At 53.4% G+C, this 22165-nt stretch overlaps 1 long non-coding RNA gene across 2 annotated transcripts in view; it reads left to right on the top strand.

Annotated features, from left to right (window-relative positions):
• Nucleotides 1-7845: 7845 nt before the first annotated feature.
• The window catches only part of LOC136298875 (uncharacterized), a 30913-nt gene continuing 16593 nt past the window's right edge, over nucleotides 7846-22165 (top strand). Inside the window, exons 1-3 of one of the 2 annotated variants that reach the window (XR_010723400.1) lie at nucleotides 7846-7961; nucleotides 13383-13493; nucleotides 15849-19945. This is a non-coding gene — a long non-coding RNA (uncharacterized lncRNA). Of the gene's footprint in view, nucleotides 7962-13382; nucleotides 13494-15848; nucleotides 19946-22165 lie in introns of those variants that run through there. The other variant, XR_010723401.1, reaches the window with a different exon arrangement.

Raw genomic sequence — 22165 nt, 5'->3', positions numbered from 1 at the left:
TTCCACGGACCAAACGCTGACCTCCCCCTCGCCGTGCCCTTGCGAGAAATCCGTGTACCGCAGGTGTAACTCTGACTTGCAAATGGCTTTATCTCTTGTGTATCTTATTTGTATATAGTAACGTTAATGAGTAACTCTTGTGGCGCTTGTGGATGGAGGTAAACAGCGAGCAATCTCTGTGGATTATCCTGTCTATTACTCACCTGGCGCCTGTCTTGATATCCTCAATGGTTTTATGGCCGGTGCAGGCGACCCGGCGCTGGGTGGGGGTGGCCGGCGGCGGGGGGGCTCCTGCGGGGCGCCGGCGCCACCTCTCGGGCAGCCCGAGCAGCGTCCCCCGAGCCCCCCGAAGGGACGCGCGGCTCGGGGGAGGGGGCGCGGAACGCACCCAGGGGGAATTCGGGGCGCGGTGGGGTGAGCCGGGCATCCCGCACACCCCGCGCACGGCCGGGCGGGCAGCGCGGCGCGGCTCCCCGCAGGCTGTGCTCGGAGCCGCGTTTTACCCACGGGAGATTCTAGCCCCGAGTCCAAAGTCTCTGGGAAAGCGGGGCTGCGGCCGCCCCGCCGGGATGGAGAGGAGGAAGAAGCATGAAGCGCTCCCCGGAGCCGCAGCGCCCCGGGGGACAGCGCGACACCGACACCCCGGCGGGCCCGGCACCCGCTGTCGCCGGCGCGCTCGGCCCACGCTCCGCTATTAGTTAATTATTGATTGATTACAAGTGAAAATTTATGACCCTCTCTCTCTTCCCCCCCTCCCCTCGCAGCCTCCCTGCCCCTCGCACGAACACACGCTCCTGCCCTCTGCAAACACTCCGGGGGAGGCGTGTTGTTGTTTTTGGCCTTGACAGCTTCCAGGAATATGAAATATTTAAGCCCTTCGGTCGATCTCCCGTACCATGGACGTCCTTTTTTTTTTTTTTTTTTTTTTTTGTTTTGTTGTTTCTGGGGTTTTGGGTTTTTTTTCTTTCCCCCCTTTTATGTCCCGGCTCGGAGGCTCCCGCGGCGGCCGAGCCCCCTCCCCGCACACAGCCGGCGTGCGGGATCGGAGCACGCCAGGCCTCGCAGATCAAAGGGATCTCTCCGGCCTCTGCAGAAGGGGAAAAAAAAAAAAAAAAAAAAGAAAAAAAAAAAAAAAAAAAAGAGGGTTGATTTCTCTAACGATTGTTCGTAAAAGTCTTGGAAGCAGGGACCATCCCGCCTCCTCCCTCGCCTCGGGCTGCAGGATTGCACCGGGAAGCGATTTTGGGAAGGCAAGAAATAGGGTTTGGGAGAAGGGAAAAGAAAAAAGGGGAGAAAATTAAAAATATAGAGGAATTGCTTGAAATTTAGCAGCCGTGCGTCTGCAGGAACGTGCACGCCGTCCCGGGTGGGCGGCGGGGTCGGGGCCACCCTCGGGCGTGCGCTTCCCAAAACGGGGCGAGCTCCAAGCCCCTGAATGTGCCCGTGGGTGTGCGGGGGTCACTCCCCGATTCCCGGGGGCCGCTGCCAGAGGGTGCCCGGAGCGCGCTGCTCCTGGCCAGGGCTGCGAGACAGACGGAGGGATGGCCGGCCGGACGGAACTGTTTGCCGTCTCGGGAGGGTGAAGGGGCCGATGCGGCGATTGCCTGGAGGCGCTGGCGCCCGGCAGCGTGCGGGGACCGCCCCGCTGCCCCCCCGGTCCCTGTCACCCCGGCCGGGAGCGACAGCCGGCCGGGCGGATCCGCGCTGGAGGCGCCGGGACGGCGGGGCTGGAATCATCTGATGGGGGAAACGGGGCGGGGGGGAGAAACCTCCCTCCTTCGGCACCTCCAGCCTCGCCTCGCCCAGAAACCCCGGGCCACGGGGGCAACCCCGAGCCCTCATCCCCTTCCCTGCCCCGGGGGAGCGCAGAGAGCCCTAGCAGGACATTCCAGCCTGGGGATATGGGGGATCGCAGCGCGGTATCGCCCTGACCCGCCGACCTCTCCCGCAGCCCGCCCCGCCGCGCAACCATCTCCCTTTGCACCTGAAGATTTTTGGTTGCGACTGGGGAGAAAAAAAACCCCAGCGGTTCTCGGGGAGGCACCCCGCAGGGTGATGCCTTGGGGGGTTTTCTTGTTGGCATTTTTGTTTCGGTGTTTTGATTTTTTTTTTTTTCCCAGCCGACCCCAAACTTCCCACGTGCTTCTCCCCAAACCCCGCATTATTAGGGAACAATTAAGGCGTGCAAAAACACGGCGAGGCGAAGCCCTTGAGCTGGAAGTGGCCGTCTAAGGTGGTGGTTGAGCTCCTGGCCCCATCCTCTGGCCCCGACGCGGGGGCTGTTGCGGGCAGGGTGAGCCCCGAGGCCGGGCCGGGGCTCCGGAGTTTTTGCGGGGCTCTGGAGCTGCACTTTCCTCACCTGCCACCGCTCCTTCGTGGAAGCTCAACCCGCAGCCGCCTCGCAGCCACCACCGTCGGCTTTCCCTTTTCTAATCCATCTTTCTTTTTTTTTTTTTCTTTTTTTTTTCCCCCCTTTCTTCGGTTTCTTGCTTTTTAACGATTTGATTATTCTAGAATAAATACTTCATCATTATTATATTTCTAAACACTCTCAGCCGAAACAGAGTTCGACCTTTAGCGCAGGTAACCGCGGCCATAATGCCTGCTGAACTTCACCTTGGTCTCACCAAACTAAGCTTTCCCTCACTCTCCCACATAAAAAACCTTCCCAGAGAAGGCATTGAAATAAAAACCAAAGCAGCACCGAGCGGGCTGGGCTGCGCGGAGCCCACCCGACCCCACGGACATCCCGACTCCCTCCCCTCCCGGGGCAGCCCCCCTCTGCGTCCGGCTTCTCTCCTTTCCGAGGTCCTTTCAAGCTTTATTTCCTTTCAAGCCGCCCGAGCGTCACTCACAAAATAAAGTTATCAAGGAAATTAGCTCGAGAGAAAAAGCCAGTGGTGCTTTTCCCCCTCCGGACTTGCTCCTTGCGGTGAAGGTCCGAGCGCAGCGGCCTCGGCGAAGGGGGAGCCGGCCGAGGATGGGGACGCGGGGTCCGGCTTGGAGCGTCCCACGGGCTGGACTGACGGGTGGGTAAAACAAGGAGGTGTTCTTGGGGCAGGGAGCGAGCTGGAGGGATTTCCCCGAGCTTTCCTGGAGTCCCGTTTTAGGAGTCTCTGCAGGACAGGGGTCCCCGCCAGCGCGCTGCCCGACCGCGCTCCCTTGGGGATGTGTCACCGCGATCTTGCGGCAGCGTTCTGTCCCTTCTGCCTCCCGGCCGCTCTCGTCTTTATTTCCCATAGGTTTTTTGGAAATGCTTTTTTCCAGCTTTCCCTCGCTGTCCGTTCATGGCCTTCACCGTGGATTTTCCGGGGACGCTTTTTTACTCCTCCGTTCTCCCGAGTCCTTTTTTTTTTTTTTTTCAGCCGGTTTTCATTTCTGCCCTCTCCGATCTAAAAAGCAAGCAGAAAATAAACAACCCCTCAAACCTAAATACAATTATAAACCAGGTCAGGAGGCTCCCCCGCTCGCCTTGCTGGAGCGGGAGGGGGTAGGGGCTGCCCCTAGGAAAAGTGAAAAGCTCGTTTTAATGGGCGGTCATTGCTAAATCTCACCTTAGGGCCAAAACGACTCGCGACCCATTGCCCTCCTTACGATGTATTTATTTGTCTCGGTGGCACCAGCCGTCAGTCATCAGTAGGGGGGGTGAACCCGAGAGCAGCCCCACGGTGGTGGCGGTGGTCCTGTGGCTTTTTTGGTTTGTTTTAAATATGATTTCTCGACAGGAACCCTTCCAGAAGAGGAGGAATAACCTGTGCCGGGAGGACTCCTTGGGCAAACACGAGGGGAGCATGCATGGGAGCGCAGCGAGCGACTACCCCTCCGAAAATGGTTTTGGTCGGAGCAAGCGAGGTTTGGTTCACTCCCAGGAAAAGCGGCGCTTGGGCCGGCAGGGACATTATTTACTGGATAACAAGGTTTTCTAATTGTAACAATAACGGAGGGGCAAACCAGTCCAGAAGCCCGAGTGCAGCAGCAGCCGCCCGAGCCCTCGGGCAGCCGGCAGAGCATCGCCGACCTCGGGACTGGGAGTGCAGCCGGGCAGCAGCTCCGGACAGCCGGCCGTCCTCGCCTGCCCGCAGGTCTGTGCTCACGGCCTCTCCAGGAACTCCAGAGCCGCCCCGTAGCTGTCACTTTCTGTACAGCTTTCTCCGCACGTGATACTCAGAAAGCGCTAAGTAGTTTCATATACATTTCAAATATTTATACAGCTCAAATACATGTGTGAATGTTCATTATATAAAGTTGATGCAAAGAAATGTGGTTTTGAGAGCATTTCTTTTTTTTTTTTTTTCACTGCGCAGAAGACGTGTGCGGTGTGGGACAGCGGGCACGGTGCGACCTGTCCCCGCTGCCCGTACACATCCATCCCCTCCGGCCGCGGCTTTCCCAGGTTACTCCCGCCTGGCCGTGCGCAGCCCGGCTGGCACTCGGAGGCTCTAACCTGTGGATTTGGGATCTATGGCTCGATTAGTTTAGCGATACTTTCGCTATAGCGTGTTTTGGGTAAATTCCTCTCTGCCAACAGCAGCTCGCTGAGCAGCCCCAGGCTCCCTCATCACCCCCAGGGCAGCTTTGGGGTCCCTGAGCATCGCCCGTCAAGGAGAGGGAAAGGTGTGTGAGTGTCCCTGATGCCTGTGTTCGCACCCCTTTCACAGGGGCTCTGGTTTGACCCCTCTGCCGAATATTTAACCAGGGCTAGGGACGAGGGAAAAACCATAAATTCCATCCTCCTTTTCCTCCAGCTCGCCATTCTGCTGCACCGACGGCGCGGGCGTGCTTGGCCTGGCTGGCTCCGGGCGGGGAGAGAGGAAGAGAGGGATGGAGAAAGGGATGGATGGGTTGGGGACGGGGTCGTGATGGGAACGGGAAAATCTCCATCCTCGTGCCACAGCTCATTTCTCTCTGAAATGGGGGAGCCACTAAACTCGGGAATCATGAAATCTCGGCAGCAGGCAGGACCCGGGTGCCCGGTGCCAGCAGCCCCCAGGAGGAGGACAGGGGGGCTCCTCGCTGCTGGGGGTGTCCCCGCGGCCGGGGCACTGCAGCCGCTCCCGGGGCTGTTCCCGCGCCGGGGCCGCTCCCGGGAGCAGCGGGACCGAGCTCTCCCGGGGCCCGGTGTCGCCTCAGCCGCTCCTGGAGTGCCACCTGGTGGGAGCCGACCGGCAGCACGGGCAGCGATCGGCGCCGGGGGTCCCGCAGCACCCCGGGAAGCCTTTCCCAAGGCTGGCAGGGGCAGCGGGGCAGCAGCGGAGTGAGGGGAGTCCTGGGGATCCCCAGGAGCCCGGGCATGAGGAACGGAGCGGACACAAGCAGCTGTACCCAAAAGGAAAAGATCTGAGTTGAAAGTGTTTCTTCTTCAGAGCCAGAGAAGGGAGGGGCACTGCTGGAAACCCTGTGAGCCCCTCTCACCTCTCTGGGGCTGAGAGCAGGATGCAAGGCTGCCTCCAGCACCGACAGGATGGCTCCTGGGCCTTTCCACACACTCCAAACGGGAACACTCGTTCTGGGCATTCCGAGGGAAGCAGCTTTGGGCCTGGTGGTTTTGCAGGAAACCCCCCAGAGCTGTCCAGGTGTGTGTGTGTGTGTAACTGCACTCTGAGAGCAGGCAGAGTTTTACAAACTGAATTGTCGCCCTCCTGGCCGTGCCATGGGCTGGTTTGGGTGGCAGAGGCCTCCTTGCTTTGTCTCCTTGACTTTCTGATGCCCTCCCTCACATAATCACAGCTACTGAACTGTTTGGCTCTGTCTTTGCTCACTGCCTGCTCACTCATAGACAGGTCCCAATGCGAGCAAGCACAAACCCGATGTGTTCGTGTCTTGTTTCATACTTTTATTCATACTCCTCCCCCTTGCCTTACACTCTTTACTCTCTCTTAACACACAGCTATCCTTCATAAGACTCTGTCTTGTTATATCCTTGTTATAGCTCTGATTTCTGCCTCCTGCCTCACTGCAAAACCATTCTGCACCAGAATCTGCCATTTCATACGAAGCGCTTCACTCTGGGCCTGAGATCAACTGGCTTTGGTGAAACTGGGGGGGCACGAAAATGTGAGAACAAGGATGTAAAAGCAGGAAGACATGCATCAAACTTCAGGGTAAACAATGGGAATGATATTGATTGCCTTTTAATGTGCAGTGGGTGCACAATGGGGAAGAAAACCTTCCCAGAGCAAAAGAAAAATAAGACACTCGCCCCACCTTGGAGCAGACAGTGAAACTTTGGAATTAACTCAGAGGGGACCTTATCCCAGGGCTTCTGTGGGGAAGTGAATTTCCAGGTCTATCTAGCAGAGCTTCCAAATAAAGTGCTGTCCTACTTTCTGGCTGCGTCTAAAGAGTGATGAGAAATGCCCATTGTCTCTGCCCAGGCTGGTGCGTGCTCTCATTAAGGCTGTGAATTGTGTGTGTGCATGTCGGCGTCAGAGCTGTTTGGGAGGCAGGGATGGGCAGGGGTTTTGTGGGAGGTAATTCCCGGGTTCCAGCGGGCTGAGAAATCTCTGAAGGAGTTTTAAACCCTTGGAGGCTCGGTGCTCCCAGGAGTGGTGAGATGGGAAGGTGGTAGTGGCGGGTAGTGTGGTGGGCCTGCATCACAAATGTTTGATGAAGCTGTGTGAGCAAAGCTCCTGGGAAATCCGCCCCTGCAAGGGCAGAGCCTTCCCTGGGAACTGCAGGATTCACTTGAGGTGTATCCAAGTAACCCCGCTCTGCTCCTTGGGTGTCAGGTTCTGATCTGAACTGACAGAGGTTAGGAGACCCAGAAAATGCCCTTCCCTGCCTTCCCCTAATGAGTTACCTCGAGTCCAAATCACTTCCTATTCAGCGAAGATGGTGCAACAAGAAAAAGTGTCAGGAAACATGAAGGCGCAGCTGTTCTTTCCACTTGGGTAGCTGCGATCAGTTTGAATAATGGATATTCTGTTCAGCTCCTTCCAGGGGAACTTGGAGTCTCCAGCTCCTCACTAAGGGGAGACACGCTGATTTATCATTTATTTATTGGATTATAACCCTGTTTTACGGGTAATCAATCGCTGCTTTTTCGGCTTCCTCTTCAATCACATCACCCTGGTGCAATCAGGGGGTGAGGCCTCCCCAAGCACACAGAGGTTTCCATTGGAAAAAGTATTTCCATTGGATTTGGAGAGGTGAATGTGGGCAATGGATGGGGGAAGTGTCAGGCAGGGGCTGATTTGGCCATGTCCTCCAGGGTGGGTGAGCCCTGGTGGCCCTGAGCACACACTCCAATTCCTTGGGCAAGCCCCCCATGTGACTCCTCCAAAGCTTATTTGGCCACATCAGACGCAATGTTCCTGTGTTAAAGGAAATCTCCTGCAGATTTCTTTATCCAGGGAAATAAAGCAAATTTCTTAGCAAATGTAATGGTCAAACATACAAACCTGTCATGCCTCGTGCAACCAGCTCTACTTAATTAAGCTCTGCAGCTTGGAGACCTTGGTGTTTGCATTGAAATGAGCTGTGACAGAAATAACACCCATTTCGGGGCTAAATCCTATTTATCACAGAAAAATAGTCAAAAAGGGCTTTGAAAATTGCCATGTATTCTTTGCACATCACTTGTACATCTCCCCGGGTGCTTCACCACCATTGAGTGGGACCAAACCCATCTCTGGTGACAGCTTTACACAAATTTAGGGCCAGGAGCCCTCAGAGCAGCATGGGCACCTCTGTGAGAGCACTCACTGCCTGCCTGGGGTGGTGCTTCCCCTCCTCCTGTGCCCAGGTGAGAGCAATGCCCATCAGGATCAATGAGAACCAGCTGTGGTCAATAGAGAGCTAATTAAGGTGTGGATTTGCTGCATGGAGGAAGAGGGTCTTGGGTTTTTATAAGACTGATTCAGGCCAGAGAAGGATTGTTCCTCAAAGCTGTGGTGGTGAAGGAGCTGCGAGAGGCTGCTGGAAGAGGAGCTGTGATGGGGAGCTCTGGAATCCTTCTGCAGGTAGGGAAGTGTGTGAGAAGTGAGGGGGACGTGGTGGAGGCACAGAATGGAAATGGTTGCTGTGTGATTTCCTGGCTCCCCTCGAGAGCTGTGGGGGGGTATATCCCTGGAGGGAGTTTTGCTGTGTTAGATGTGCCTTCCCTGTGACTCAAAAGGGCTCCAGGGTCTTGGAACTTCTGGTTTCTGCTTCTTTGGGGACTGGTGGGATGAGCAGAGACAGAAGAAATGTGATTTACATGGAGCTGAAGGGTGGGGGAGAAAGCAGCTGCTCTGTGCAAATCTGAAATCTGAGTGTGTGAGAATGTGGGAAGGGCTCACGGAGGTTCCCTGCGGAGCTGCTTCTCCTCCCTGCTCCTTCAGCTGATACTGGGCTTGCTGCCCTCCATCCATGGCTGCAGCTTCCAGCCAGGCTAAGCATTAAATCTCAGGGGTCTGGAGCCTGTGCAGGTATTGAGCTGGTTTTAATCTTTGCTGAGACTCTTCCAGGCTCACCCTTGCATGTCTGTGGGATTTAAGCTAGGCCTAAGCAAGCCCAACCTGGTTTTGGGTGCCCAAGTGCCAGTGTGTCCCCACAGAGAGCTTGTAGCCAATCTGCACCTGGAGGCAGGTGGGGAATGGTTTGGGTGGTGTGTGGGGTCCTGTCCTATCAGTCTCTGCACTCTTTGATTTTTGGAGCTCCTTGGCTGGAGAACAAAGGAGGTGCCCTGGGTTTGGGAAGGATGTTGAAACTCAGGGATGAGCGTGGCAAAGATTATGCTCTGGAATCAGGAGCGTAGCTGGAAGGGAAGCAACTCGACAAACAAGTGAAATGCTGCCTCAGGCTGGCCTGGCAGCCTTTTATCATCCAGCATTCCTCTGCCAGCCTGGCTGGGCCCTTTGACACCTGCTTTCTTATGTGAGAAGTCCCTGAACTCCCCACAGTAGTTTTTCTTTTTGAGGGCCTCAGTCAGGTACTGCTTCAATGTGTAATTTTCCTCTCTTGGCAAGGCACACCCCAGTAAATCTGGGACAGCCATCTGCTGATAATGGCTGTCCCCTGGGGCTCTGAGTGCTGCAGGGGAGACACAGGCAGGAGGCAGCACCCAGGAATTGGGTGGTAGCTGTGATGGGAGCTCCTGGGTGAGCTTCTGGTCCTGGTCAGCCTGAAATGGAGTAGAAATAAATGCTGGTTTTTATAAACTCTCCCCAGGAACTGTGATCTTTGGCTTTAAAACAACCTGTAACCCCCTCTAAAGGTTTAATGTGGAAAAAGAAAAATGTTGGAAGGGTGGGATGCCACTGCAGCCTTCAAAGCTGCAGATAATTCTTGTGCCTGTTGTCACAAGAATGTGCTCATCTTTGCCACACGACGATACCAGACACTTGATCATTGAGGAAATATTGATTTCCAGGAAAACTACTGCACTGGGTTAATTTTTCATTTCCTAGCAAGTGAGATGTTCTACATAGGAGTGAACACCATGGCCTTTTAGGCTGGGTTATGTTCCCTATAGTCTTCAACTTCCTAAATTTCATAAAGTCTGTAGGATTAATAATACTTATATACATATATAATATCAGGAGCTTGTTTTCCTTGCAGAAGGCCACGAAGGAGCTGCACAGCTGTTGCCAACCCTCTGTATAAATGCTGCCCTCCCTGTTTTCTGTTGACCTGTCAGTCCCAAGTGGTGAGGAGGGTGCTCGTTAGGGTCATGTCTTACAGCTGGGGGCTGGAGAACCAGTTACAGGTTTACAGTGGGTAAATAGACACAAAGAAAAGCTCAAAAAGTGCCTCTGTCTTGGCACTCGGGGGGCAGGGGAGTCAGGGCACAGCCCTGGCTGGTTTTGGGTTCTCAGTCTCCTCTGCTCTGGTTGTGCCCAGAAAAATGGTGTTGTCTCCCTGCTGAGCCCTGCAAATAACTCTTCTCTAACACCTGCTGCCATCTCTTCCTGCAGATGATGGGCTGCAGTCCCTTGGGGCACCTTTGTGTGCAGGAGTAGGGCTTGCCTCATCTTCCTGGTCCCTGTGCCACGCTGGTGACACATCAGTGAGGGCTCTGCTCCTGTGCGGAGGGAAATCATTTGAATTTCACTGATCTGATACTGGTGCAGCCTTGTCAAGAAAAGGAATGCTTTTCTAGGCTTGGGTGGGATTTGTAGGAAGCACATGTTTAATTTAAATCTCTTTAGGCAGAAGGTCTGGGATTTTTTTTTTTTTTTTTTTTTTTGGCAGGGCTCAGTGTATGGGAAAAGCTACATGCATGCACATTATGGCAAATATAATTTGGAAAGGTTCTGGGTGTAGGGGCACAGGTGTTTACGTCCTTAACTTTAGTGCAGATAAAAAACCCCAACCCTTGTAGTTAGCCCTGATTATTCGACTTGGCTGTGATGTGCCAGGCTTTGAGGCACGGATGGTATCCTCACAATTTACCAGCCTGCTGCCCTAGTAAAAACTGTTTTTGGATTAAAACATTCCACGTTCTTAAAGAATTTAAGCAGAGGGGGAAAGAGTGAGCGTGTGCTGCTCCTGGTCTGTCAGAGGAAGGGCTGCGAAGGTGTCTGCGCTGGAGATGCTGCTCTGTGCCGTGATGCAGGGCTGCGATCAGGCTCCCGGAGCCCGGTTTGCATAAAGCGCAGGTGAACGCGCGGGTGTTGGAGGGAACGGTATGAAAATGTGCCGCTAGATGGCCCCAGGGAGAAGGCGGATCGGGCTGCGGGGCGGCCGGGGCAGGGAGGGAGCGAGGGCAGCCGCCTCCGGCAGCCACCTGGGCCCCGCCGCAGGGCCCCGGGGCAGGGCTGGGGTGGCACGCTGCGACCGCCGAGACACCGCTGGTGGGAAAGAACAAGGGCAGCACTCGGGGCTCCCACGCCGCCGGGTCTGTCACAGCACCTTCCGCTGCCTCTTGTGCCGTGGGAGCGCGCTCCGGGCTGCACGCAGCTCTGCTGCCTCCTGGGGGGGACTGCTGTGGGCTCCCTGTCCTGGTGCCGTGTCCCCGGGACTGGTGTGGGCTCCCTGTCCCGGTGCCATGTCCCCCGGGACTGCTGTGGGCTCCCTGTCCCGGTGCCATGTCCCCCGGGACTGCTGTGGGCTCCCTGTCCTGGTGCCGTGTCCCCGGGACTGGTGTGGGCTCCCTGTCCCGGTGCCGTGTCCCCCAGGACTGGTGTGGGCTCCCTGTCCCGGTGCCGTGTCCCCAGGACTGGTGTGGGCTCCCTGTCCCGGTGCCGTGTCCCCAGGACTGCTGTGGGCTCCCTGTCCCGGTGCCGTGTCCCCGGGACTGGTGTGGGCTCCCTGTCCCGGTGCCGTGTCCCCCAGGACTGGTGTGGGCTCCCTGTCCCGGTGCCGTGTCCCCCAGGACTGGTGTGGGCTCCCTGTCCCGGTGCCGTGTCCCCGGGACTGGTGTGTCCCTCTCTTGGCACCTATCCATGGAATGAGTGACAGCCCAGCATGCCTGGCACATGCAGGTGACTCTAACCTGTGTATATCTGAGTGTCCTTATCAGGCTGGAGAATTAACCAGATTTCTTAGAGCCCTTGTAACTCCCAAACATCACTGTCCATCTATAACCTGGCAGCCATACCCATGGTTTTATCCCAAAATCACGTGTTGGGATAAATGACTCCTGTGATGAGTAAGCCCCTGGGGTCTGCTGGCCTGGATGGTGGGGCTCGGGGCTGTTCTTCAGAGGAATGTCTTGTATTTGGGATCAAGGCCCCTTTCCTTTCCCCTACTGTGTGGGGAAGCCTTAGCTTTAGAAGGGGACACAGAGCGTCCAAGGCTAGGTTGGATGGGGCTTGGAGCTACCTGGTGTCCCTGCCCACGGCAAGGGGGATGGAACTGGGTGGTCTTTAAGGGCCCTTCCAACCGAAACCATCCTGCAATTCCAAGTGTCTTGTTCTGGTTACTGTCGCTACTTCAGCTGGATGTGGGATCCCAGTTTTTCAGGCCTGGATACACAGAACTCCAGGTGCTCTGGCAGGAAACGTGGAGGCTGTGCTCAGGGGAGCACAGGGGTTGGGAGGGGGCTATAGGGGCTGCAACGTGCTGTGGCCCAGCCTCCAGACCTGAGCCTGTGGGAAGCAGGAAGGATGAGAGCTTGTGCGTCGTTCCAGCGCTTCTCTCTGGTGTGCAGATGAGCTCCTGTGGAGGATTTAATGAATGGAGCTTCTCTGATGGAGGAGATAGGAAAAATTGCTAACCTGGGGAGGTGAAAAACAGTGCAGGGCCGAGTCACAGACTGAGCCTGGCCTGGTGGCCCTTCAGGAGGGGACGGCTGCTGTGTGAGCCAGCTTAGGAGGGGAAGCACAGCCAGGGAAGGAGCCGACTGGAGCTGCCACCAAGCCACGGCTCTCTGGGATGTGCTGACACAAATGTGCTCTGGAATGAGCTCTGGGAGGCTTTGCAGCGCTGCAGGCAGGTGTGACACTGCCAGGGAGGGCTGCCGGGCAGGCTCCCTGGGGCTGCCCCGGCTGCTGCCCTGCCTCACACCCCGCCGCCAGCCGGGGAAGTACCTGCTCTCCTGCAGACAGGGAAGCTGCGTCCCTCTTCCCTCTGATCTGGAATTCTTGTGGGGCCCCAGGCGAGTGGCACTGCTCTTCCAAGCCAAGCTTTGCTCCTGAGGCAAACTGGGATGAGTCCAAGGGCTTGTCTGGTTTCCTTTCTAGGTTTCCTCCCTGTTTAGTGGGATAAATAACACCTAAGGGTGTCAGAGTTAATTACTCATCAGGCTTCAAGTGCTCTGAGAAAACCCTGCGCCATCCATTGTTTGAATTTACAAGGTGCTGCTGCCTCCTGACTTCCAGAGGAGTGACTGAGGTCCCTTCTGTGACTTTGCTTTTTGAAGGGCACACAAAAGCCCCTGTGTCGTGACTACTGATGGGGCACAGGGGGGAATCAAAAGGTTCTCAGGAGCTCTCTGATTTAGGAGTTGGTCAAAGAGAGAGGATGTGGCCCCTCCACAAGACCCCTTGATTTAAGGAGCAAACCAACCTTCAGCTGAAAACCTTGGGACAAGCTGGAGTTTTGTGGCCATTGGCTGTCAGGACAGAGCTCAGGTCTTTCAAATGACAGATGCAGATTTCTGTCTTTGTGTTTGAACTGACACGACTGAATTTGCTCAGTTCGGGACATTTTATGCAGATTTGAGCCACGGGATAAATATCCCTTTTTTTGGTCTTGGTATAATCAGTATGAGCTGAAATAACCCCTGCTAGGGAGTGTCCCTGGGCAGGCACAGATAAATCCAGTTCAGCATGGCTCAGAAAGGGATTGACAAGGCTGGGACACCCGGCCTCTGTAGTCAGAGGCTTTTTTCCTGAAAATCTTCATCGTACTCCTCCCCATTCCTCAATATCAATTCAGAGCCTTTTCCCCCTCCCAGCCCTGTTTCTAGAGAGCATCCTGCAGAAATAGCTGTTCACTGAATAAATTCCTTCTGACAGGTAAACTGAAAGCTGCTGTTGAGCCCTTTTGGGCTGAGGATTGAGCAAAGCTGGGATGTGCTGGATTTTGCCTCTCTTCTGCCAGGGAGGTTTAGCTCCAGCTGAAGCAAGGCAAGTACCTGCTGAGTCAATGTGTCTGTGCTGCTGTGTGCCATGGGAAGTGCAGTGCCCCGTCTGACACCTGCTGATGAGCTCAGCCAAGATTGTTTTACCTGTGGGAGGAGGAATTTCTGGAAGGGGAAATGCAGGAGGGAGCAGGAATGACTCCTGAGCACTGGGAGTCCAGCTGGACCTGTTCTGTGGGGTGCAGGCCCTGCTGAGGCACTTGGATGGTTGTTCCAACTGCTGGTTTTGTGGGAGAAGGGAACTGAACCTACCAACACATCCCTGGGGATTTTATTCCCAGACTTGCTGAGTTTATTAAGTGGCAGCAGTGGTAGGTTTGGGTCCCTTGTGATCTAGGAACTCTGGAGGATGTGTCCTAGGAACTCATCCAGCTGCCTGCAGGTGCCTCTTGAGGCTTTTGGTGTCTTGAATTTCAGGCCTTTTAGCAACGTGGGGAATTTGGGAGCGTTCTGTGGTGTGTGTGATGGATGTGGGAGGGGGAAGTGGATGTTCAGTGGCCCCTTTGGGATGGAGGATGGCGGTGCCTGGAGGAACCTGGGGTCCTATTTCCTCCAATGGCTCCTTTTATTATTATGGGCTGTGTCATTCCCACCCTACAGGACCAGCGGGATGGCAACTGTGCCCAGTGTGCAGGTCTTTGCTGCCAAATTCACAGAGCCACAGAACTGTCTGGATTGGAAGGAATCTTAAAGCCCATCTCATTCCACCCCCTGCCATGGGCAGGGACACCTTCCACTGTCCCAGATGGCTCCAGGCCCCATCCAGCCTGGCTTGGGACACTTCCAGGGATCCAGGGGCAGCCACAGCTGCTCTAGGCACCCTGTGCTGGGGCCTGCCCACCCTCACAGAGAGCAATTCCTTCCCAATATCCCATTTAACCCTGCCCTCTGGCAGTGAGAAGCCATTCCCCCTTGTCCTGGCATTCCAGGCCCTTGTGAAAAGTCGTGGAAGCCTTTGGAAATTCCACAGCAAGATGGGGAGGAAATTCTTGGGATGATAGGAAGAGATGAGAAGACCTTTAAATGGTGCCAGGCCCCTGTTCCAGGGCTGTTTGTGCCTCGTGTTGGCTCACTGGGGTGGGGAGCTCTGGGGCCGGAGGGGAATGGGCTGGGCTGGCCCTGTGCTGTGCCTGGGCTGGAGGAAGGAACGCTGATCCCTGCCAGGGCCACGCTTCCCTCAGCAGAGCTGCTCCCAGCATTGGCTTTGCTGCCCCTGGAGCAGCTGTGGAGGAAAGCTGGTGCCTCCCACCCCTGCTGCAACTGGGGTCTCTCATCTGGGGGATCCCAATTTATGGGTCCCACCCATCCCTCTGTGGATTGCTCAGAGGGGTGAACCCCCAACAACCTCCATGTACCTCCAAACTGCAGCCTGGGGTCAGGGCAGGGGGGAAATGGGCTTTTCCTGCCCCTTCTCCCCTGCAGTGGCTGCAGAGGGCTGGTCCATGAGCTGGCTGTAAATCAGAATGCAGGAGGAACGCAATTTTCTGCGAGTGAAACCTGCCCTCGCCAAGGCCTGGGGGAGGGAGGAGAGCCCCGAGTGTCAAGGTGAGACGGAAGAGCACCAGAACGAGATTTAATTTCCTTCCCAATAATTTTCTCAAGCTGTATAAACTTTCCTTATTTAAAACAAATACTCCCTGAAAACACATTCTGTGTCAGTGGCCCTGTGAAAACACCCCCAGTCACAACCTGTGCCTGTCCCTTGCTTGCAGCCTCAGCCAAAAGCCAGCAGTTTTACATTTTGCTCTATTAACTCGAGCTGTAAATTTCCTTGTGCAAAGTCTCCCAGGCTGGGGAATGAATTTAAGTAAACAGGGTGTACAATAATAGACTTGTGTTAGGGCAGGTTTTCCAAGTGGCCTGTAACTTTTGGAGTGAGTTGGTCTAAATCTTGCTGTGTTACATGGAGAGTGTGTGAGTCTGTCCAGAAGGTGGAGGAAGTCAGAGAAAAGGCTTGGCTGATAAAAATCTCTGGATCCAGACAAGAGCAAAGAATTCAGGTGAATCTCTTACCTGACCCATGGCAGAAGGGCTGAACTAAGGGATTTTTAAGGCCCCTGCCAACCCAAACCATTCTATGATCCCATTATTCCATTACAGTTTTTGCTTCAAGTCTTCCATATATAATTTTTTCTAAGTTACAGCATCTATGAGATACTTTTAAGGAGACTGAGGGGTTTTTTTCTTCCCTTGGCATACAAAACCCTGAACGCCCACTCTAAAATCCGTTTTATTTGCTTTGGTGACTAAATGATTTAGTTCCTTCTCAGTTATCTCCTGTGGGGAAAAGACAAGAGGAGTTTCTTCTCTAAGTGTGATGGAAGCCAATACTCTGTTTCAGGTTTGTGGGCATCACTGCTCTGAGACTCCTGAAACTCTGCCTGCTTGGTGTACAGCTGTGCTGGATCCATTTCTGGCTCGCATTGCCAAGGAATCTGAAGGGATTCTGCGGATGTTATGAGGTGTTCATGTTTCCTGCTGCTCCAGGAAATCTCTACTGTTAATGCAACCTACTTATCTCAGATTGTTGTTCAATCTCCAGCTAAAACCAGGTTCAAGGTGAACACGATCTAGACGGCTGCAGCTGAGGAAAGACTGATCCCATGTTGCAAAATGAGCAGTTTTCCTGCCTGATACCTCTGTAGTAGATGATTTTATTTTCCCCCACGAACTTGCAGTTAAAATGCACATCTGGCCGGTGTCTTTGAGTAATCTTGTAAAGGGATCTTGATCATTAGATAAAGAGGAAAGGAACTGCTGGCTTACAGGCAGCCCTTTCCTGAAAAATAAAAGGAAAGTTGTGTGGAATGACTTGGCATAAAGGCCCATGGGCTGGGGTTTCTCTTGACTCCCCTGGGTTTGGGGATGTCTGGTTATCCAACCTTTCTCCAGCTGGCACTTGTAAAACCACAGCAAAGTGGTTCTGACTTCTGCTGGGGAAAAAAAAAGAGAATATGTCTCTAAGCCCTTATCCAGAACACAGTAAAACCAATGGAAAACTTCTGAGTCTGAGGGATATTGGATCATTTCCAAAGGGTGGAAAACAGTGGAGAAAGGTTGAGACCAGCTCATGTTAGATCTAGAAGCCAGGGGAAATTCTCTGCTCCTGGGAATGGGGGGAAAAAAAAAGTCTTGGCAAAATCTGGATCTTTGTGCTGGAGGAAGTGATTCACCCAAAATGGAAAAGGTTTGGATTTATGGGATAGAAGGAGGATAAAGCCTTGTTTACTGGGGCATTTGAGCCACTTCTGAACTGGGAATTTCCTCCTGGTCCCTTTATTAGATAAAAGGAGAGTCCCAGGGTTCCTGCTGCTGCCACAGCCTCTGCTGTGATACATCTATTTCCTCTCTTTGAAGCGAGTGTTTGCTCTCAAAATTCCTCCTTCTCCCAGCCAGGGGAGTGATCCTGCACCAAGGCTCAGCCCAGGTGTTTCTGTAGCCCCAAAAGATGTTGAGTCTCACTTCTGTGGGCCTGAGGGTCCTGCACCTGAGGTGCAACTGGCAGCAAAAGGACAAATTTACCCAGCTGAATGCAAAGGCTTTTCTAGATAAAACCAACTGTTTGCTTCGGCTTTCAGAAGCTTGGAGATACCTTGGATGGAGAGCTGCCAGCTGGCTGCTCCCCAGCCACTGACTCAGAATGTAAAAGTGCAGTTTGAGTCCCTGTATTTTTCTCCCCCCCTCTGACTTCTTGACAAACTTTATAACTGGCTTTCTTTTTTCTTTTCTTTCTTTTTTTTTTTTTTTTTTTTTGAGAGGAAGAAGGAATTCTCATGGTTTTACGCAAATCACAACTGACTCAGCCTAAGCCCAAGGGTAGAATGGCAAAGGCTTGATGGATTAAGTGTCCTGGAACAACTGGCTACACAGCTCTTTCTTGTTTTCTGGCTGTGAGGATCATCCTTTTGATCAGATCCATTTCCCTGCCGCTTTCCGGGTTGTAAATCCAGATTAGTCATGGCAGAGTGGCAAACGATCCATATGGAACAGGAGGTTGAGCCCAGGGAGCGTGTGGTGGTCTCTGGGTGCTGGTTACACCCTGGTGGCCTGGTGGGGAAGCAGGGATACCTTGAGGCCACCTGCTTGTAAATCTGGAAGGGTTGAGAGCCTGAGATTCCAACAACCCCCCAGACTTCTGTAATCTGCTCCGAGATGTCTCTAACTGACCTGCCTGAGTGTCTGACTTCCAAGTCTTGCTGTAAGGTTCAGATTTGCATCCTAAATCCAGGGGAAGAAGTTGTTTTGGCCATTTACCACCTCTCCAGTGTGTCTGATCTTCACAGCTCCTTGTCTGTGCTGCTGATGCCATCCTCACCCTCAGAACTTCCGTGATAACTGGTCCTTGAGAGCATCAGGCAGCTCCTGCTCATCCCCTGGGTGCTGGTGATCCCTACTGGAAGCAAACTTCCCTGTTTCTCCAGCCAAATGGGAGACTGGGGTGATTTTATAGACCTCTGCAACTGGGAGAAAACACTGAGGGACTTATAATCAGGGTCACCAAGGTTGGAAGAGCCATTTAAGATCATCAAGTCAAACCATCAACCCAGCACAGTCACCCCTCTTTAAGGAGGACCTTTTTAGGGGACCGTGGTCCCAATGGAATGGGACCCCTTTTAGGGACCATGAGGAAGGCAAAGGCTTAAAGTGCAAGGGACAAAGTGTCCTGATTCCCAGTCAGTGTGCTGAGGGATGAGCACAGGAACACCACAACCCTTGGCTTGTCTCTGGCTGAAATCCCTCCCCAGCTGCCCCAGTCAGACCAATGGGCTTCCTTTGAAGGCCAGTTTAGGTTATACTTCCCCAAACAGCTCCTGCTGTGCCTTCAAAATGATGCCTGTCCAAAGGTGAAGACTTTGTAAGAGATGAGGTGACCATGCCCAAAGCTGAAAATGCTGTTTTTAGGCAATATTTTATAGCAGTAAACTTGCAACACAATCAGTTTGTATCGGGGTCCCGGAGGTGGAGCTAGCAAGGGCTGCTGTGTGAATCTGCAGATTTATTTGCAATCAACTGATTTGCCTGATTAGGGTGGCTTATGAACACAGCTGCTGCTTGGTGCACAGCTTCTGACATCAGCACTGTTATACCAGGGGTGAAATTGGCCTTCCCCTACATTGTTGCAGGAATTTATCATCCACCTGTGCTCTGATTTAGGGGTGTGTAAATCCCAGGTAACTGCATTAACATCAATAAAGCTGCCTGAATAGATCTCTATCTGAATTGCTGCTGAAGCCTTCTCCTGTTGCTGTTGGCTATGCAGGTGCAGGGATGTGGTTGGCTTCAGCTGGGAAACACGATGCCATCCAAGTGTGTGTCTAGCATGCAAACAAGAAAATGCTGAGCTGAAACCACAGTGCTCATTTAAAAGCGGGTGGAGAGATGCTGTCAGGCTTTCAAGAGATGATTTCTCTTTGCCATCTTGAGATATTTGAAGAGGCAGGAATTTTCTGGAGAATGTTTGCCTAGAAATATTTCTTTTGGAGGAGGAGAAAATGTCCTCCTTTGTGGTGGATTGGTTCTGATGACAAAGCTGGGAAGAAAAAATAGTGTTTTTTAATTCTCATTTACCTCCTCCACCATCACTGCACCTCTACCTTCACCAACTGTATAAAAGGACGGAGAACAGTAGCTTTCTTTTTTTTGCAAATGTTTATTTTGTGGGCTGTTTCTGCACAAATTTTGGAAATTGGAAACATAGGAAACAACCTTGAAGATGTGGGTGGGAGCAGAGCCACCTTGCACTGGTGTATGGATTTTGGGTCAGCTGTCTTGTGGCAGCAGCAGAAATGAAAAGTCACCTGGAGAAAAAGTTGTCCCAGGGAGATGAGAGAGCTTAGCCCTCAAAGAATTTCTCCACTGAGCTGGTGGCTACAAACCCGAAGCATTTGGGGCTGGAAGCTCTTCTGAACCAAAGGCTCACAGATAAATTATCAGCACAATTTCTGAATCTCACTGACCTCTCTGTGACAGCTCCTACTAAGGAGATCCTGGGATTTTTGGGGGGCCCATATGGCAACTTCATGGATAAAGGTGCAAACCAGAATCAATTTGGATTGGTTTTTCACGTGTGAAATGCAGCTTTTTTTGACTGGGATTTCTCCTGATTAGCTGAAATAGGAGGATTGGCAATATTGTTCGCGGCAGTTCATTTCTGGGAGCATGTGCTTGTGTTCCAGGGACTCCAGCACTTACAATGGATAGGTGCAGCAGAGGAGGAAAGAGGATTATTGGCAGGTTTATTATGGTTTTTGTTTTTTTGTTTTTTTTTTTTTTTAAATTAGGATGTTGGCTTCTTGGAGTGAGAGGTGACATTATTGAAGGGAAAGGCTTGTGGCATCCTGAAGTTTTCCGTTGCTGGCCAGTGGGGGCTGGCTATTTGTTGCCTGCCCTCAGCTGGTGACACTCAGGGCAGGAGGAAGGGGGTGCCAGCCTTGGGCTCTGGGGACACTGGGCACCCCCTCTGCTGTGTCTGTGCAGAGCCACTGTGTCCTCCAGTGCCACCCTTTGGCCAAGTCCTCATGACATTCAGACAGCTGGAAACGGTCAAGATTGGGGTGTGTGACCTGGTTCTGTTTTTTACCCACTGCTCTGTCTTGTGCCTCTGAGCTGGAAGCCAACACAAGGCAAAGCCAAGCACCTTAACCCCCAGACTAAACCATGGCCCTCCTCATACTCTCCATCCCACAGAAAACTGGAATGCTGCCTTCGGAACAAGCAGAGAATGTGCTTCTGGGTTGTAGCCTTTGCAGCTGGTGGGTCTTTAACACGAAGAAGGGTCTGAAAATATCGGTTTGGATCTGATCCTCATTCACCGTGCAGAGCCCCTGAAGCAGCTGGTGCAGGAGTTGCAGTTCAGGTGTCTCATGTGCCTTTTTTCCACGAACAGGTTTCCCACCTGGGCCATGTCTCCCATGGCAGATCGTAGCTGGAGGTCCCTGTTGGGAATTCTGCCTGGTTTTCCCACAGGTTAATGCAAAGTACCACAGGGGATGGGAAGTGGGCAGGAATCTGTCATGCAGAGGAGAGCAAGGGCCTTGTCTGCATCTGACATTGCAATGGCTTTTTGGTAACGGTGCCTTTTGTCAATAATTCCTCTTGTCTTGTTTTTTATTCATTGCGGGGGAGCGTGTCACAAACAGCTTTCCTTGGGGACAGGGGCTGGAGTGGCTTCTGTAGAAATGCCACCTGTACAGTGGTGTGAAGAAGGGGGCTGTTAAAATGAAGAATCCCTTTCCAGCCTCAGTGCTCCTGTAGGTGTACCCAGGTTTGCTAAAAATAGGCTCCCTAAGCTGATTGAAAATGGGCTGCCCCAGGCGTTTGACTCCGCAGCTCCCCTCCTCCTTTCCCTGCCTTTGAAGTTGGATGCTTATGGATGTTTTTGGGCTTATCACAAACCCATCACAACTGGCAGCACTCCACTGTTCCAGGGCTGAGGGTTTTCTTTCTCAGCCTCCACCCATGCTTGTACCTCTTGGGAGAAGATCACGTGAAATCCTCTGCTCCTCCAAGGGGGAGCTTGTCACTTCTCCATGCCTTCGAGATCGTGCTTAGCATTTCTGTCAGCGAGGATTTCCCACCTTCTGAAGGACCTCAGACACTGGCTGTGCCCTTGATCTCGGCAGTTCCAGTGACAGACTCGTTCTTGTGGCCTTTAGTCTCTGCTTTGAGCCCTTAGGCTCGCCCTAAGGGGCTGGAGGAGCTTGTGAAGGGGATGGCATTTCCAGGAGCCCTCCTGCTTTAAGTGTTTCCCTCCCAGCGATCACAGGGAGAAGAAAACTCAGTGTTGATGCCTGCTGAGACAGAACCATGGAATTGTTTGGGTGGGAAGGGACCTTAAAGATAATTTAGTTCCAATTCCCCTGCCATAGGCAAGGACACATTTTAGACTTCCACCAGATTTAAGGGACACCTTCCATGAGATTTAGGGAGTTCTTGCGCCACCACCAACAGCTGGAGGTGTCTCGTACTAATCCTGTTTTCAGCGGAGCAGATCAGGGGACAGGTCTGGCTGAGGGGGACCAACCTGGCAGAAGGAAAGGACGTTTAGAAAACGGGGCCGTGGCCACAGCAGGGTCCTGTGGGTGTGAGGCACCGACGCAGCCAGGGTTGGCAGCAGGAGAAGGGAGACAGAACAACTGCGCGACTCCGAGAGATCTGTGCTGGAATGTGTGGGCTGGGTGTGCGTGTGAGCACAGCAAGAGCAACCACAGAGCGCTGGAGGCTGGGAAAACCCAGTGGGAAAGATGTGTGGGCCCTGCTGTGCCTGCCAGGTGGAGGCCATGGCTGGTTCTGGCTAAGCCAGGCTGCTGCTCTCACCTCGGGCCTGGCTGCTACAGCCGGGCTTAAGGGGGCTGTGTACAAACTGTGCTTTAAAGGGTTGAGGGAACTGGTTTGTGCACACCTGTGGCTTCCAGGTGCCTCTGGCTGAGGCCAGAAGCGGTGCGCAGCCTCCAGCTGGTGCTGGGCACGGCTGGAAGTGGTGTGCAGGAGCTGGGACATGTGGGCTCACCACAGCTGGAATGAGCTGGTGGCAATGGTGGTGCCCTCCCCAGTGCAGGTGCTGGTCAGCAGGTCTGAGTCTGAGCTCATCGGTGTGGTGAGCGGACAGGAAAGCAGCCCAGGTAGGCAGTGGGACAGTGGTGCTGCCTGTGGAAGGGA

The sequence above is a fragment of the Chamaea fasciata genome, unplaced genomic scaffold (genome assembly GCF_029207755.1).
Source record: "Chamaea fasciata isolate MVZ Bird 193981 ecotype frontalis unplaced genomic scaffold, bChaFas1.0.hap1 SCAF_18, whole genome shotgun sequence".
In the NCBI taxonomy this organism is placed as follows: Eukaryota; Metazoa; Chordata; class Aves; order Passeriformes; family Sylviidae; genus Chamaea; species Chamaea fasciata.
This window is presented reverse-complemented; position numbering and strand designations above follow the sequence as displayed.